The sequence below is a fragment of the Ostrea edulis genome, chromosome 2 (genome assembly GCF_947568905.1).
Source record: "Ostrea edulis chromosome 2, xbOstEdul1.1, whole genome shotgun sequence".
NCBI classification, from domain to species: domain Eukaryota; kingdom Metazoa; phylum Mollusca; class Bivalvia; order Ostreida; family Ostreidae; genus Ostrea; species Ostrea edulis.
Genome location: NC_079165.1, coordinates 87,509,051 through 87,523,090, shown reverse-complemented (window position 1 = coordinate 87,523,090; position 14,040 = coordinate 87,509,051). Strand labels below are relative to the sequence as shown.

Sequence of the window (14,040 nt, the reverse complement as noted above, 5' to 3'; positions counted from 1 at the left end):
CAACTAATTCGTCTTTCCGATTGGTTGAGATCCATCAACCTAAGAAAAATACTTGCACTTGCACGTGCTTTCGAGGTGAATAAAACAAAATTGATAAGACTGACTATTATTGTTTGCTCGTTGAATAAAAATTAAATTCGCGTCTCTACTTTAGTTCAAAGATCTTGCATTAATCATTGAAAAGAACGGTTGACTTTACCCATAGTTCTTTGTGTCTCCGCACACAGAGACACTACCGGGTATCCTATAATACATATACCAATTTGGGATAATGTACGTCCACGATTACAACACGGCCTAATTAAAGAGCGCAAAAAGTGCTCATTTATCACAAGGTGTTTTAATTTGATAAAAGCTAAAGGTTTCAGAAATGAATTTACGAAGTACGAAATTGGAGTATACAAAAGAAAAAGTTCAATAAAACAAAAAAGTAAACGCAATAAATATTCACCTCAAGAAAAACATGGATTCAGATATATGGTGTTTACATCTCTCAACTGATTCGATACGAAAGAGCTTGTTCTGCTTATGATCAGTTTTCAAAATCGAAGCAGGCTACTGACAAACAAGTTGATGTTATAGGGGTTTCAACAGTCTCGTTTAAAGTCAGCATTTCGCAAATTCTATGATCATTATAACGATCTAGTTTGCTAATACAACCTACCATTGGGTCATATGCTTTCTGACGTGGTTGATACCGATTGTTAGGCCGTTTTTAGCACACTGATTTAACTACGGATATCTCCGTTTACCTGATCAAGATACAGGGCTCACGATGGGTGTGACCGGTCGACAGGGGATGCTTACTCCTCCTAGGCATCTGATCCCACCTCTGGTGTGTCCAGGGATCCATGTTTGCCCAACTCTTTATTTTGTATTTCTTATAGGAGTTATGAGATTCATCACTGTTCGTTATCTTCACCTTTCATAAAACACGTGCGAATTAGAGATTGAGAATCAATTATGAATTAAAGTCTGAACAAGTCGCTGCTTTTCATGTCGTTGTAGAGACAAGAGACATTGTGTGCTTACTATCAAATGGCTATGAAAAAAGTATCATTTTTCAGCTGATATTATTTCTTTCTGATGACCCCATCGCCAGCTTTATGAAAAGTAGTTCGTGGGATTTCCCTATCTCACAATGTCTGCATGGAAGAGTTAAGTTTATGTGCAAGCGAACTCTGGCGGAAGTTTGCCGGAGCAGCAACGAATCCGATCTAAAGATAACCAATCAGGTATCGTTCATACATTCTACATGTTTTAGTAACCGGTTTTGATATTTTGAACCATTTATCAATATAATAAAAATGTTTTAAAAGCTGGTCTCAGAGTCTCTAATCACTTTCGACAAGGTCTTGCAGATTAACTGTATACAAAAATGGCCAATCAAATATCGTTTCATGGGCTCTGGTTTTCAGTTTCAATATTTTGAATTATTCGATCATACAGTAAAACAATGTCAATACGATGCTGTAGCCACGCTCGAAGTATAATAGTCATCTCGCTCTCCGGACTCTGCGAATAATTTACTTCTCAGGAGCTAAAACATATATCATATTAATCTCATAAATATCAATAATGGTATGGTATTTATGCAGAGACATACCACTTGTTTTTTGTTTTTTTTGTCTTTTCCATGACAATCTAATGTCCTGTCTTAAGATGGAAGTCTTGAGTATTAAAGAAATTTATTGAATTTGTTTGTTGGAATTGATTTTGCTTTTCGTTAGATACTTTGATGGACCAATTGAAATCTCGCAGGACTGACGTTGAGAACTCGTAGCTGCATGGCCAAAATTGTTTCGAGTACATTTTGATTCCTGGCGGCAGTTCGAGGGTCTCTATTGAATGTCAAATATTGAAAATTGACCCTTTGTAAATTCCAAGTAGGTTTTTTCGCCAGAGAAAATTACCCGTATTAAACTGCATGTAGGTATAATGTAGATATGTCAATAAAATGCAAACATAGCTTTTGATTTTTAATTCTCTGTTGATGATTTTTTAAGCACCTGAATCTTGACAATGATTAAAACGTCTGACAGTTCCTGTCAAAAGTTAAATATTGACCTTCATATTAAACTGTTTTCATTACAGGATCTCGATACTGCATTTAGAACGTCCTCCTATTCTCATGTATGCGTCTAACTTTAAAAGTCTTGAACATATGTACCTATAGATGGCTTTCAACGATATATGCCTTCAATCTACTGAAAAGGTTGAACCCAAGAATATCTTAGATACATTTAATTGCAGTTGTTAAAAAAAAGCTTACTACGTGAGGGACATTGCTCTTGACTAATTGTAAGCATTTTTCTTCACGGTGTGGTTGAGATTGACTAATATTTGGGACAGCATATCTCGTTTTTACTCACCTATTGCCGTGCAGAGTGTCAGCACGTTCGTCGTCATTGTTTGCCGATGGCGTGACGTACGTGTATGTATATACTTAACATTTTACTGGAATCTGCGAATTCACGTTTTAAAACTATTTCATATACATGACCATGTTATTGCTTATGGTCAAAGCACGCTCCCGATATGTACTGCCATCTTCAGTCGTACAAATAAAAAACCCCACAAAAACCACAGTATGGACGGCAATACTGTGATGTTATTTATTAAACATCATCTTGTAGCATATCATGTTTATATAGAATACATTGTAAGTACGTATCATAAAATGCCATTCCTTATTTGCATCATTTTTCAAATGTGCATGCATGCGTCAATGCTTATTTTCAAAAAGTATGAATTACGTAATTTCACGGGTTCATAATTATACGTGCTTTTCCTTCTAGAACGGTATACATATGTGATTTCTAGATTTATTTCACACCACGTTTCGACAGAAAAAGTCTTTAAAAGGACCTTCAAGAACCTTTATCATAATACATCCTCAAGCGATAATTATATAACCATGGTGATTTTAAAGACTGTTAAATTCCGGGCTGAATTTCATCAGAAGTTGTACGTGCAAACTACACCCCAAAGAGTCTTTCATCAGAAAGTTATTTGTCGTAAAAGGAGTGCTTGGCAATTTACCATGTCGATAACGTACGGAAAAAAGGACAAACAATGAAAAAAATCTCAACCACTCAACGGAATAAAGTAAGTGCATGCGACAGCAAATGAGTGCATGTCAACTCCAAAGTGGCCCGGCCTCCATTTGAATTTGTTCGAAAACTGGGATAACCCCCCAATACCCAAGGGTCTACCACTGTTTACCGAGTATGCCGTTTACAATCCAGAACTAAATGGAACTGTTTTCAGAAGTTTCATCTGTCAACCAGATGTAATGAATTATTGCTGAATTGTAACTGAAGTATGAGTACAAACTTCGTGATTTACCCTAGTGTATTAAAGTTTTATCTTATCTAAGAAATGGCATTCATGGTCATTTGATCAAACTTTTCCTATGCGCTATATGTTTGTTTTTTTTTAAATGATAATTATCTATTTACCTATGAAATACGTTGCATTGAGACAGAATGCGTGTTTATTACAATATTGGATTTATTGACAAAAAGTAAGCGAAATCGTATACATGTAATTACAATATGTACATATTGATATTTTTTAAATTTCTCGGTGAATTACATTCTTCAACATAACAAATAAAGGGTCCATTTATCGACATCTTCTGCACTATAATTATGAGTTCATGTCATTAACACGGGGTACCTTAATTTATAACGTGTACAGTATTTTGACTTTTCGTATAAATTGTATATCACATCGAATCTTTGTAATATCGACTTGAAATAGAAAGATTATTCTCCATAAGCAAAATAACCTATATATTAAAATCACCTCTCAAGATACGACACACATGTAAATAACAATATTGTTCAAAATCAAGTCAACATATAAGACAGCACATCCCATTATAGATACATGTACGAAAGAATCGAATTTTTGATGCAACGCATGATGATTTCTTTTGGCATTCTGCTCATTTTGATTGCTTTGTCTATATTTATTCTGTTTTAAATATGTAAATCAATAGAATACAATTGCCATGCAAATCGTTAGTTTTCTTATTCCTAAAAAGGTATTGAGTTTCAGGAGAGGTTCGGTGAAGGGAAAACCACAGATAGATAAACATGTACATTAAGTATGTAATATGGATTTTATTACTCTGTCTCATTTGGACAAACTTCGTCATGTACTGCCTATAAATATTCTTGGATCCATAAAAAGAATGCCGGACAACACACATCTAGACATTACTCTTTAAACGAGAAGATATACAGATTTGGATGTTGTCAAGTACGGAGTTTTTTATGAGGGACTCCTCCACTCTTTCTAAACATTGCGGAAAATAAAACAAGAATAAAAGAAAAGACCCGGTCTAATTTATTAAGCACCATGATCGAGTTCTGGGCCTTGGCCAAACTTATCGACCCTGTTTACCTCCATCGAAGTCAAGTACAAATCATTCATCACTCTAGTGACATAAGTTAAAGCTTTTTCCAATCAAAAGTAATCCGCTTTTTCATTTGGGGATTCGATACATTATAAAAGTGGGCGCCTGATCTACATTTTCAAAGTTTGCTTTTGAAAATATCGTTTCATCTATATAAGCAGACACAAATACCTTTATGCAAATTTTTTATTTGATATACATGTACACTGCATAATGCATGGTTGTATTTTCTCAGTTTAAAGTATGATGGATATGCAGTGTCTATATGGTCATACACGTCTTTTCGTTATCACAGCGTAGCACTTGAAATTTTCCCCGCATTATGCATATAGTGCAAAAATACCACATTGAAGTGCATGATTAATATGTTGTAGACTTATGACGTAAACACATCATATCACGCCATTCCTACTTAAACCAGTGTGAAAATTTCTCAGCGGGGAGTGAGGAAGATGTTGACCGTATATAGCAACAAACCGTGCACGGGCAATGATTCAGTTTGAATCAAGGTGCCCCTTTTCTCCCGTAATAGTGTAATATATTTATTTATTGCGAATATTATTAAAGCTGCGATAAAAGGCGAAATCCCGCTTATCATTGTAGCCTGAGTAGATGTAAGTAAAGGTTTCCTTATCACCAAATTTAGCTATTGACCGAGTATTTTATCGGCATGATTGATTAGAAATGGGATTGAAATGAAACAAGTTCTTTATAGGTTATCGAAAAAGTAATGAAATAGAAATGGGTGGGGTATTGACCCTCGGAGTCGACGCATGTATTAAAATACATTATGTAGCGTTACATTACTGCTTTGCCAACACATTGTAACTTGCACATGGTCGGTTCGTGATACATTTCGCTTCTGGGCTCTGTTTGCCACAACAGTTTTAAGGTGGTGTTCCTTTCGCTAAACACAAGCAGTACCGCTTCTCTTTTGTCACCGTGACCATATTCCCGATCCTTCCAACTGGAATGGAAAGCTGTCGTTTGCGACGGTGTTTTCTTGACTTGGTCAGGTTTTGCTGTTGATGGCTATTTGGGTGTAAGCGTCACCTTCCACAACATGGTCTAATAACAAAACGACAATGGACTGCCACGATCTCGAGATGTGTTATAACCCAATAACCTTTACACATGTACTCATAAATGATATATATATATATATATATATATATATATATATATATATATATATACATCTTTAACCTTGAGGGCGCCAGGAAAAAGAAAAACCCACGCATGACATCAAAATAAGATCATCTTTTATTTTTATAATGTTTTGACATAAGTCGTTAAATGAAATGAAATGTAAGGTGTTCAAAAAACGTGTCATCTTGTTTTTGCAAAATGAAGACGTACAAAGATTCCTCACGATTATGTAATAAGGACATGACAAACAAATTCTACAAACTCGAAACAAGTTATCGGGGAGACATAAAAAATCTATAACGGGATTGTCCATGGTTTGAAGTCGTTGTCATGTTCTGAAAGACCCCAACATCCTGACATGGCGGAAGTCACAGATATGTAAACAGGCGAGGCTTGGTTTCAAAAGGAGAAATCTTTTAAACATGTGAGGACCCATTCGGTGGAAATACAACTTCCAATACATTGGTACAAATCGTCTTCAGTCCCTCAGTACCGCTCAGTACCGTAATTCTAAGTAACGGTACATTTGTAAGACTATGTAAAATACTAAAACACTGCTAGAAGGAACTATGTAAAGGGATTAAAGTAATCAATCTTGTAATTTTAGTTGCATCATTAAGTGACCCGTTGTATCGCATTAAGGTAGTACTCTACATCGTCATAATGGCTGACTTCCTTTAAAAACATGGATGACAAAATCGATATCAGCAATATTTGACTTTTCCTTTTCCATTTAAATACCTAGCCGAGTAGCTCAGTAGGTTAGAATACCGAAAAATAGAGGGAAAAAAAAAGAATACCGACTGCTGAACTGTAGGTTGCAGGTTCGAGTCCAGCAGGGGTTTTAAATTTTTTTCAGATTACCTTCTACTAAAACTGTATTTTTTGACAAAATAAAGTAAATTTGAAAATTTTCAAATTCAAAATATTGTTGTACATATCCTACACTTTTCATCTACATCAAATTTCTCTGGTGTAGCATACCTCCTTAACGTAATGGTATGTAAAGTACACGTCCAACACTTCAGATAAAAGGCGAAGTTTATGACAAAGCAAATTGACTTATATTTCCATATCTAACATTCCTCTTATATAAAACAAACAAATCAGGGAGATGTCCTTACTGCAAGCCTACACTTGACGTGTTGAACGCAACCATGTAGACAGCCATATTGGGGGGATATGTAGAATAAATACAATCAGGTCCCTCCTTAAACACGAACTGTTTGGTGGTCTTGAGTCAGTAACACGAAACCCTCCTGTGACAGCGGGTCATCTTTGATTAGAGGACGAGAAGACTGTCAAATTAGTTTTGTCTTAGTCACTTTATTTAACAGAATTGGGGAAACAACATTTTAAAAAAGACCATCAAAATATTCAATATCGGTGACACTATACGCCAAATGAATACCTACCAAAGTATGTAAATGAAGATTAATTACAAATGCGATTTTTTAATTAGAAATTTGAGAAATCGAATAATTAGACAATTTCTTAAATTAAGGCACCTGTTTAAATTTTGTCATACTTGTGCATTGGGTTCCCTGGCATTTAATTACTCGAGTGTCACAAAACACAGCACAGACAATCAAAATTTATTCAAACGGTAGGAAAATGCAATATTGTTTTGCAAGGATTGACACTGTAGAAAACTTTCACAAGATATTTCTTCTTTCTAAATATAACGAGCCTTGACACTGTTGTAGATGTGTTTCCCGGACCGAAACTATTAAAATTAAAATAATATACTCGTTCGAATGAATCAGAGCACATCCAAGCATATCTCAGCATTTATCAACCAATGAAAGTCATCAGCGAAGTTTTCAGATGGATTTTAGATGTATTAGGAATGGTGTAGAGCAGATATTAATATATAAATACGTCATCCTTGGGGCGTTTGTTCTCGATATGGTAGCCTGTTGATACTCATTGTGACGTAACTGTATGCTCATATGTATTCCATGTGGTCAAATAATAGATAACGAGTCCTTCGGCAAGCAAGATGGTTATTATATACGGTAATAATCTATCAAGAACATGTCGATTGCTAAGAGACATCTGCAATGTGATATAACATGGCCATGATTGTGTCATCTCCGCCATTAGCATAATTACCGCGTGTCATCACCCGAGCCTTCCAAGTTAGCACAAGTAGCTCGACAGAGTTAATATATCAATACTTACACGCCATGGTTTTATAGTGTCATTTCTAGGATCAAAATTACGAAAACACATGAAGATGACAAACACTTGATTTTGGAGATTTGTATATTTCAAATGTTCTAATGAACAAAAATAATATTTTTTGGAATGATGTTTTTAGCTCATGGCAGCATGTTATGAAGAAAATAGATCAAGATAAGAATATGAAAAATAAAACATTCACTATTCCAGTATGGTATAATTCAAACATAAACTTTGGTGGTAAATGTATTTTTATAAAGAATTGGTACCAACAAGGTGTTTTAAGTTGTTGGAGATTTTTTGTCTGATGAATATACATTCTTATCAAAAATGATTTTTGAACAGAAGTTTCATATCCCTGATATAGATGTGATGCAATATAATAGTGTTATTTGTGCTCTTTCAAAATGCTTCAAGATTTTGACAATTGAGAGGACCTGTATGTTGAAAATTTGTCTTCCTTATTTACCATTTTATTTTGAAAATATTCTGCCAAATGTCAGATGTACAAATATTATTTATAATTGTACAAACACAAATGAGGTAACTCCCACTTCAATACCAAAGTGGAATGTAGAGTTATCTCCCCATGGTGTCAATGATATATGCATAAAGGATGTTTTCAAGTTTGTTTTAAAACTACATCAGATTCCTCTGTACAGTGGCTACAGTATCGACTTCTTCACAGAATTCTTCCTGTCGGCTACTATCTAAAAAAAATTCAAATCAAAACATCAGATGTTTGTAACTTGTATTGTGTAAAAAAGAAACAGAAACTATTCAACATATGTTTGTGAGTTGTAATGAGGTATTGGATCTTTGGAGAGCTTTAAGTTTGCATATTTACAGGACTACTTCAAAAAGGATTGGTTTTAATTTTTAAAATATAATTTTAGGAGAATTACCACTTACTAAAGACAGCATGAAAATTAACTATATTATTTTGTATACCAAACAGTATATTTTCAATACCTCATTACAAGGTAAAACACTAAACATTTTAGGTCTTTTGAACCATTTGAAAATAAAATACAGTATTGAAAGGTGTATATCTATTTACAATTCCAATCAATTATCTTTTGAAAAACAATGGAATTTGTGGAACAATATATTCGAACCCATTTTTTGTATAAATTTATATATTTTTTGATACTATTATAGCAACCTCAATAATTATTTTTTTGGTATAATTTCAGTTAATTTTGAAATGTATGAGTGGAGTATGAATGGTTGGTAAGAGTGATTATATATCCATTGTACATCTTATCTATGAAAGTATATAATATGATGCACTTAGTTTCTATTTGTGCAATGGACAATGCTAATAAATAAAAATATTGTCAACCCCCCCTCCCTTCCCAAAAAAAACCCACACTTGATAAACGTTGCTTTCGTTCTCTTTTATCAGTGAATAGAAATAAAGAAACTCTTTTTTACTCACAAGAGACTTTAATAGTTCTTTGTGATAAATATATACTTCATGAATGAGTCATTAGGATGAAAAAAATCTGTCATTAACCCTTGCCCACTGAGAAAAATGCGGTCGTTAGCATTTTTCAGGGGAACTAGTCCAAGGGTCAGTGGAAGTTCTTTTTCCGTGAGGTAACCCATAAATACGTCTTAAATTGTATTGTATAATGGAGAAAAACAAACAAACTTGCTAAAATTTATTTCCCAAACAAATAAAAGTTGTGTCAGTTTGTTATAGTAACTCTGTTGTCACAGCTTTTCGCCATCCTGTCGTGGTCTATACCAGTTCTGTCCTAGTGACGTAACGGTAGGCCCAAAGGGGCACTTGCTATGGTCAGGCCATTAAAATCCTTTCTGCTTCATCGAGCAAACGATTGATGGAACTGATTACAGTTATGCAAGGACGCTCAATTGGTGACCAATATATATTACAGAATTATACGCCGGGGACATGGCTCCAAGTGGGCATGCATCAAGTCCATGTTAATATACATGCTGGAAAATCCGTGTAACGAATAGCTGAATTGAACATATCTTAGTGTATATATAATTGATATACAAAAGGATTGGAATCAAGTTCTAACAACCTACAAATTCCCTCTTTACGTTGTTAACTAATACAATTGCCATAGAATTGCACAACAAATAATACATGCATAGCCAAATGCTACACGTATAAAAAACATCAATATGATGAATCTACCAGGTTCTTGCACTGCTGAGAAAATGATATCAATACTCTACATTATAAGATGCGTGCCTATTAATAGTGATAATAAATTCTTTTGTATAGACCGGGTATCACAATTAGTAGGTAGTAATTACTAGTTTACGTCTAAATGGTGTTTTTTTTTTAAAGAAATTATTTCTAACATTGGAGTATCTTTTACCTACAAAGGAAAATGATATATATCTTTATTCATATCACAAGTTCAGTAGTGGGAGTCTATGATATTTCGCCTATCTAGTAAACTGTGCTTTCCAAACGAAAAGTATTCCTGAATATACCCAGGGAAGTTATAGTAATGCCTTAGTTTAGAGTAAATAATTTTGATTCTACGCGTTTCAATTGAGAAGTATTTGGAACCTTGGATATAATTTAGTACTCTTTCTTGTATGTACTTAAGAAGATGGCCTCCCTGTCTTCTAATGTAAATGAATTCCATTGCCGAAAAGTGTCAGGTACAAAAGATTGTCTGTATAGTTCAAAGTCTATTGATCGGAACCCTGTAATCTTCACGGCTACGGGTATTATATAGTGAAACCTTTTTTGGGGTTAGGAGGAATGATGCTGATAAGTCTGCTACTTGAATAGTGTGGACGTTGAACATAGGATTTAGTTTAGCGGTGTTACGTCGATTAACAAGAGCTCAACCTGTTTCTGAATATAGAGATTCTTTCGATGTGAAATTTGGTAGACGGGTAACAATACTTGCGACTTAGCATTTGCGTGTTAATTGAACGTGTTAAGCAATTTCTTGTACACAGAGAGATGATATATATAATAACGCCCATCTAGATAATGAAATGAAAAGGAACCAAATTCATTTATTTATTATTAGTTTTAAATCCACGATATGGTCGGCTCTCACAAGTAAACGTATAATACTCATTTATACCAATCCTGCTTTTAAAAAAAAACCAACAACTTATTTTCTATTCATTTATATTTTTGTACCTTATGTAACATGATATTTGTTTGGAGAAGAATGAATGTACATACACTGTACTATCGGTTAATGATAATAAAACGATATTATCATAATAATGATGATGACGATTAAGAGAAATATTAATGGTTTTTCATCCCTGTATGGGACCCCGTATTTCGTTGAGTGGTATTTGTTTTACCTTTAGGGCCTATTTGCTAGATACGCTAAATGATGGCGCTTAACGTTTCACCAATCAGTCTTTGTGGCTTTATATAGCGTCCTTCAGTGCACTGCAGATTTGGTTCCTGGATTCGTTTGAAATTTTCTGAGGAAAAGTTTAATAAACATGTTCAATTTCTTTGTTGGCAATTGCTATGATTCCCAATGTATAGGACAGAAAACACTTTGCCTTTTTTCTACCGAAAATTCCCTCAAGAGAATCAATGAATATATATGATTTTGAAAAAAAAATGCTGATATCAAAACTGTTTTTAGACTCGGCAATAATATGATATCAAAACTAATGCCAAATTTCACTACGAAATACCGGTTGATTAAACTTGTTTAACGAAAAGGGTCTATGCAATGCACATTTGCTGATACAATATTCAACGGTGGTCTTTTTCCGATGGATATACATGATAAATCAAAATATACAAGAAAAATTAGCACATTACCTATATTTTCATAATCATGTTATTAGATAAATGAAATAAAAATTGCATCACATGGAAACAAATTTGACCAATTGAAAACACTGGTTATCACCATGAGAGCCTGGGGGCGGAAGTACTTTGATATCATTAGGTATTAGTGGGCGGTATGTCCACCTACCATAGAGCGAGAAAATTTGTTGCAAACATTTACCACCATTATACCTCTATTGTTATATGTCTGTCATCTATATTCTATTGCCCTAAATACAGCTAGGGTGACACCGCCCCTGACGTGACGCCATCCCATTGCTCATGTGATCTGTGTGCAAACAAATGTTCTAATTTACCACCACCCGGTAGTTTCATAAAGTAGAACATTATATATATATATATATATATATATATATATATATACACACACACACACACACACACACACACATATATAATCTATATAATGGGCTTAGTAAATATTTCAATGCTGATAAATTCAGATAAAATGACATTTTATCATTGATTAGCTTCGCTCACCGAGGTCACTAATGACTCTTTGTTTGGTTGTTTGTCAACTTTGGAGGAGTGAAGCCCAACCTTCTGAACAATTACCCTTTTTACAGGACAGAATAAATTCGTCCCAAATCAGGCAATGTTGTCTATACTTGCGAGATGAGAACAGTCAGTTCACAGCCACGTACTAACTACTTGTAGCCGCCCATGACCTAATCTACTTCCTAATCTGCACGCCCGCTGTGCAGAGGGATAGAATTGACAGTCAACATATCTACCCGTATTTACCTGCTTGTATATATACCTGATGTGTGTTATGTTGCGAGAAAAGACCAAGGTAACTGCAGAAACACATATTTAGTTACAGAATGCACAGCAATCACGCCACGTTTTATCGGAGCCCTACGATACAAAGTCCGAGGCCATATCGGATTCTTGTGTTCCCTACCTACAATAAGCTTTCTTAAAAGATCTACGTGAAATGAAATTTGATGTCGGCCTTTCTATGTGTAATGAAATTATATCATTTTTATTTATGATCACGAATTGAGGCAAATTACGTGTGCGATTATTGGTGCTCTTTACCCCACAACGATTCAATCTAGACCAAGGAAAATAAGGCTTGACCTCAAACATCGTTCCAATAACAGTGTTACTTAGGTTGTTCGAGCATGCAGATTTCACTCACTGTTTGGTCGTGTGGTTTCAATAAAAGTGAGTCTGGGTGATTACGCTATGTGATTGGGTCCCGTGGGGATCCGGGTTAGAATAGGTCCTCAGTACCCTTTGCTTGTCGTAGAAGGCGATTAAATGGAGCAGTCCTTCGGATGAGATCGCAAAAAACCGAGGTCCCGTGTCATAGCACGCTTGGCACGATAAAGATCCCTCCCTGCTCAAAGACCATAAGCACCGAGCATAGGCCTAAATTTTGCAGCCCTTCACCGGCAGTGGTGACGTCTCCATGTGAGTAAGATATTCTCGAGAGGGACGTTAAACAACAATCAATCAATGTGATTGATCACTGAGAACAAAAGAAAAATTGTTTCATTATTGAAATCTATAAGAAGGTTCGCCCAAAAAATCTGCACGCTTGATCACGCGAAGTGACAGTAATTCAAGTTCATTTATTCACTCACACCATCCATCAGTGGTACATTAGGTACAATAAGTAATAAAAGATAATGGCAACAAATATTATCGTTCCAACAACAGCATGTCATTTCGCTTGATCGAGCATGCAAATTTCACTCGCTGATTGGTCGTATGGTTAAAATAAAAGTGAGTTTAGATGACCACTTTAATTCATTCTTTCAATGTGAGGTTTATTAGCTATTGACTACATGGACTTGACCAGGATCGTATAGTCGTGAGTGGACCGAATCGAAAGTCAATAACTGCTTTATCAAATGATCGGAGATTTTACAACAGTTTTCACAATATTTTCTTATATTGCTAAAACAAATAAAAACATGTCCGACATAACACTGCAGCCAATAAATATATCATATCGTGTTGATTCGCATTTCCTATGATAGAATTCTTCATAATTTTGTCTCGATCACCTCACCATTGGAATATCGCTTTCTCTTGATTTTAGAGAAACACAAGTCCATAAAATACACACATTATTGAATGATCAAGTTTTCTGGGAAATAAATAAAAAAAGAAGGCGAAGATAACGAACAGTGATCTATCTCATAACTCATGTAAGCAATACAAAATATAGAGTTGGACAAACACGGACCCCTAGTCACACCAGAGGTGGGATCAAGTGCCTAGGGGAGTAAGCATCCCCTGTCGACCGGTCACACCCGCCGTGAACCCTATATCTTGATCACGTAAACGGAGTTATCCGTAGTCAATATCAGTGTGTCAAGAACGGTTTAACAATCGGTCTGAAACACGTCAAACAGCATTTCACCCAATTATAGGTTGTATTGGCAAACTAGATCGTTATAACGACCATAGAATTTGCAAAATGCTCACTTTAAACGAG

The 14,040-nt window shown here is 35.0% G+C and overlaps 1 long non-coding RNA gene across 1 annotated transcript; it reads right to left on the bottom strand.

The window, feature by feature from the left end:
• Positions 1 to 5,768: 5,768 nt before the first annotated feature.
• Positions 5,769 to 13,814, bottom strand: LOC125678367 (uncharacterized). The gene is made up of 3 exons (XR_007371478.2): positions 12,069 to 13,814; positions 11,081 to 11,206; positions 5,769 to 8,469 (listed from the first exon to the last, which is right to left on the bottom strand). It is a non-coding gene; the product is annotated as an uncharacterized LOC125678367 (long non-coding RNA).
• Positions 13,815 to 14,040: the final 226 nt, after the last annotated feature.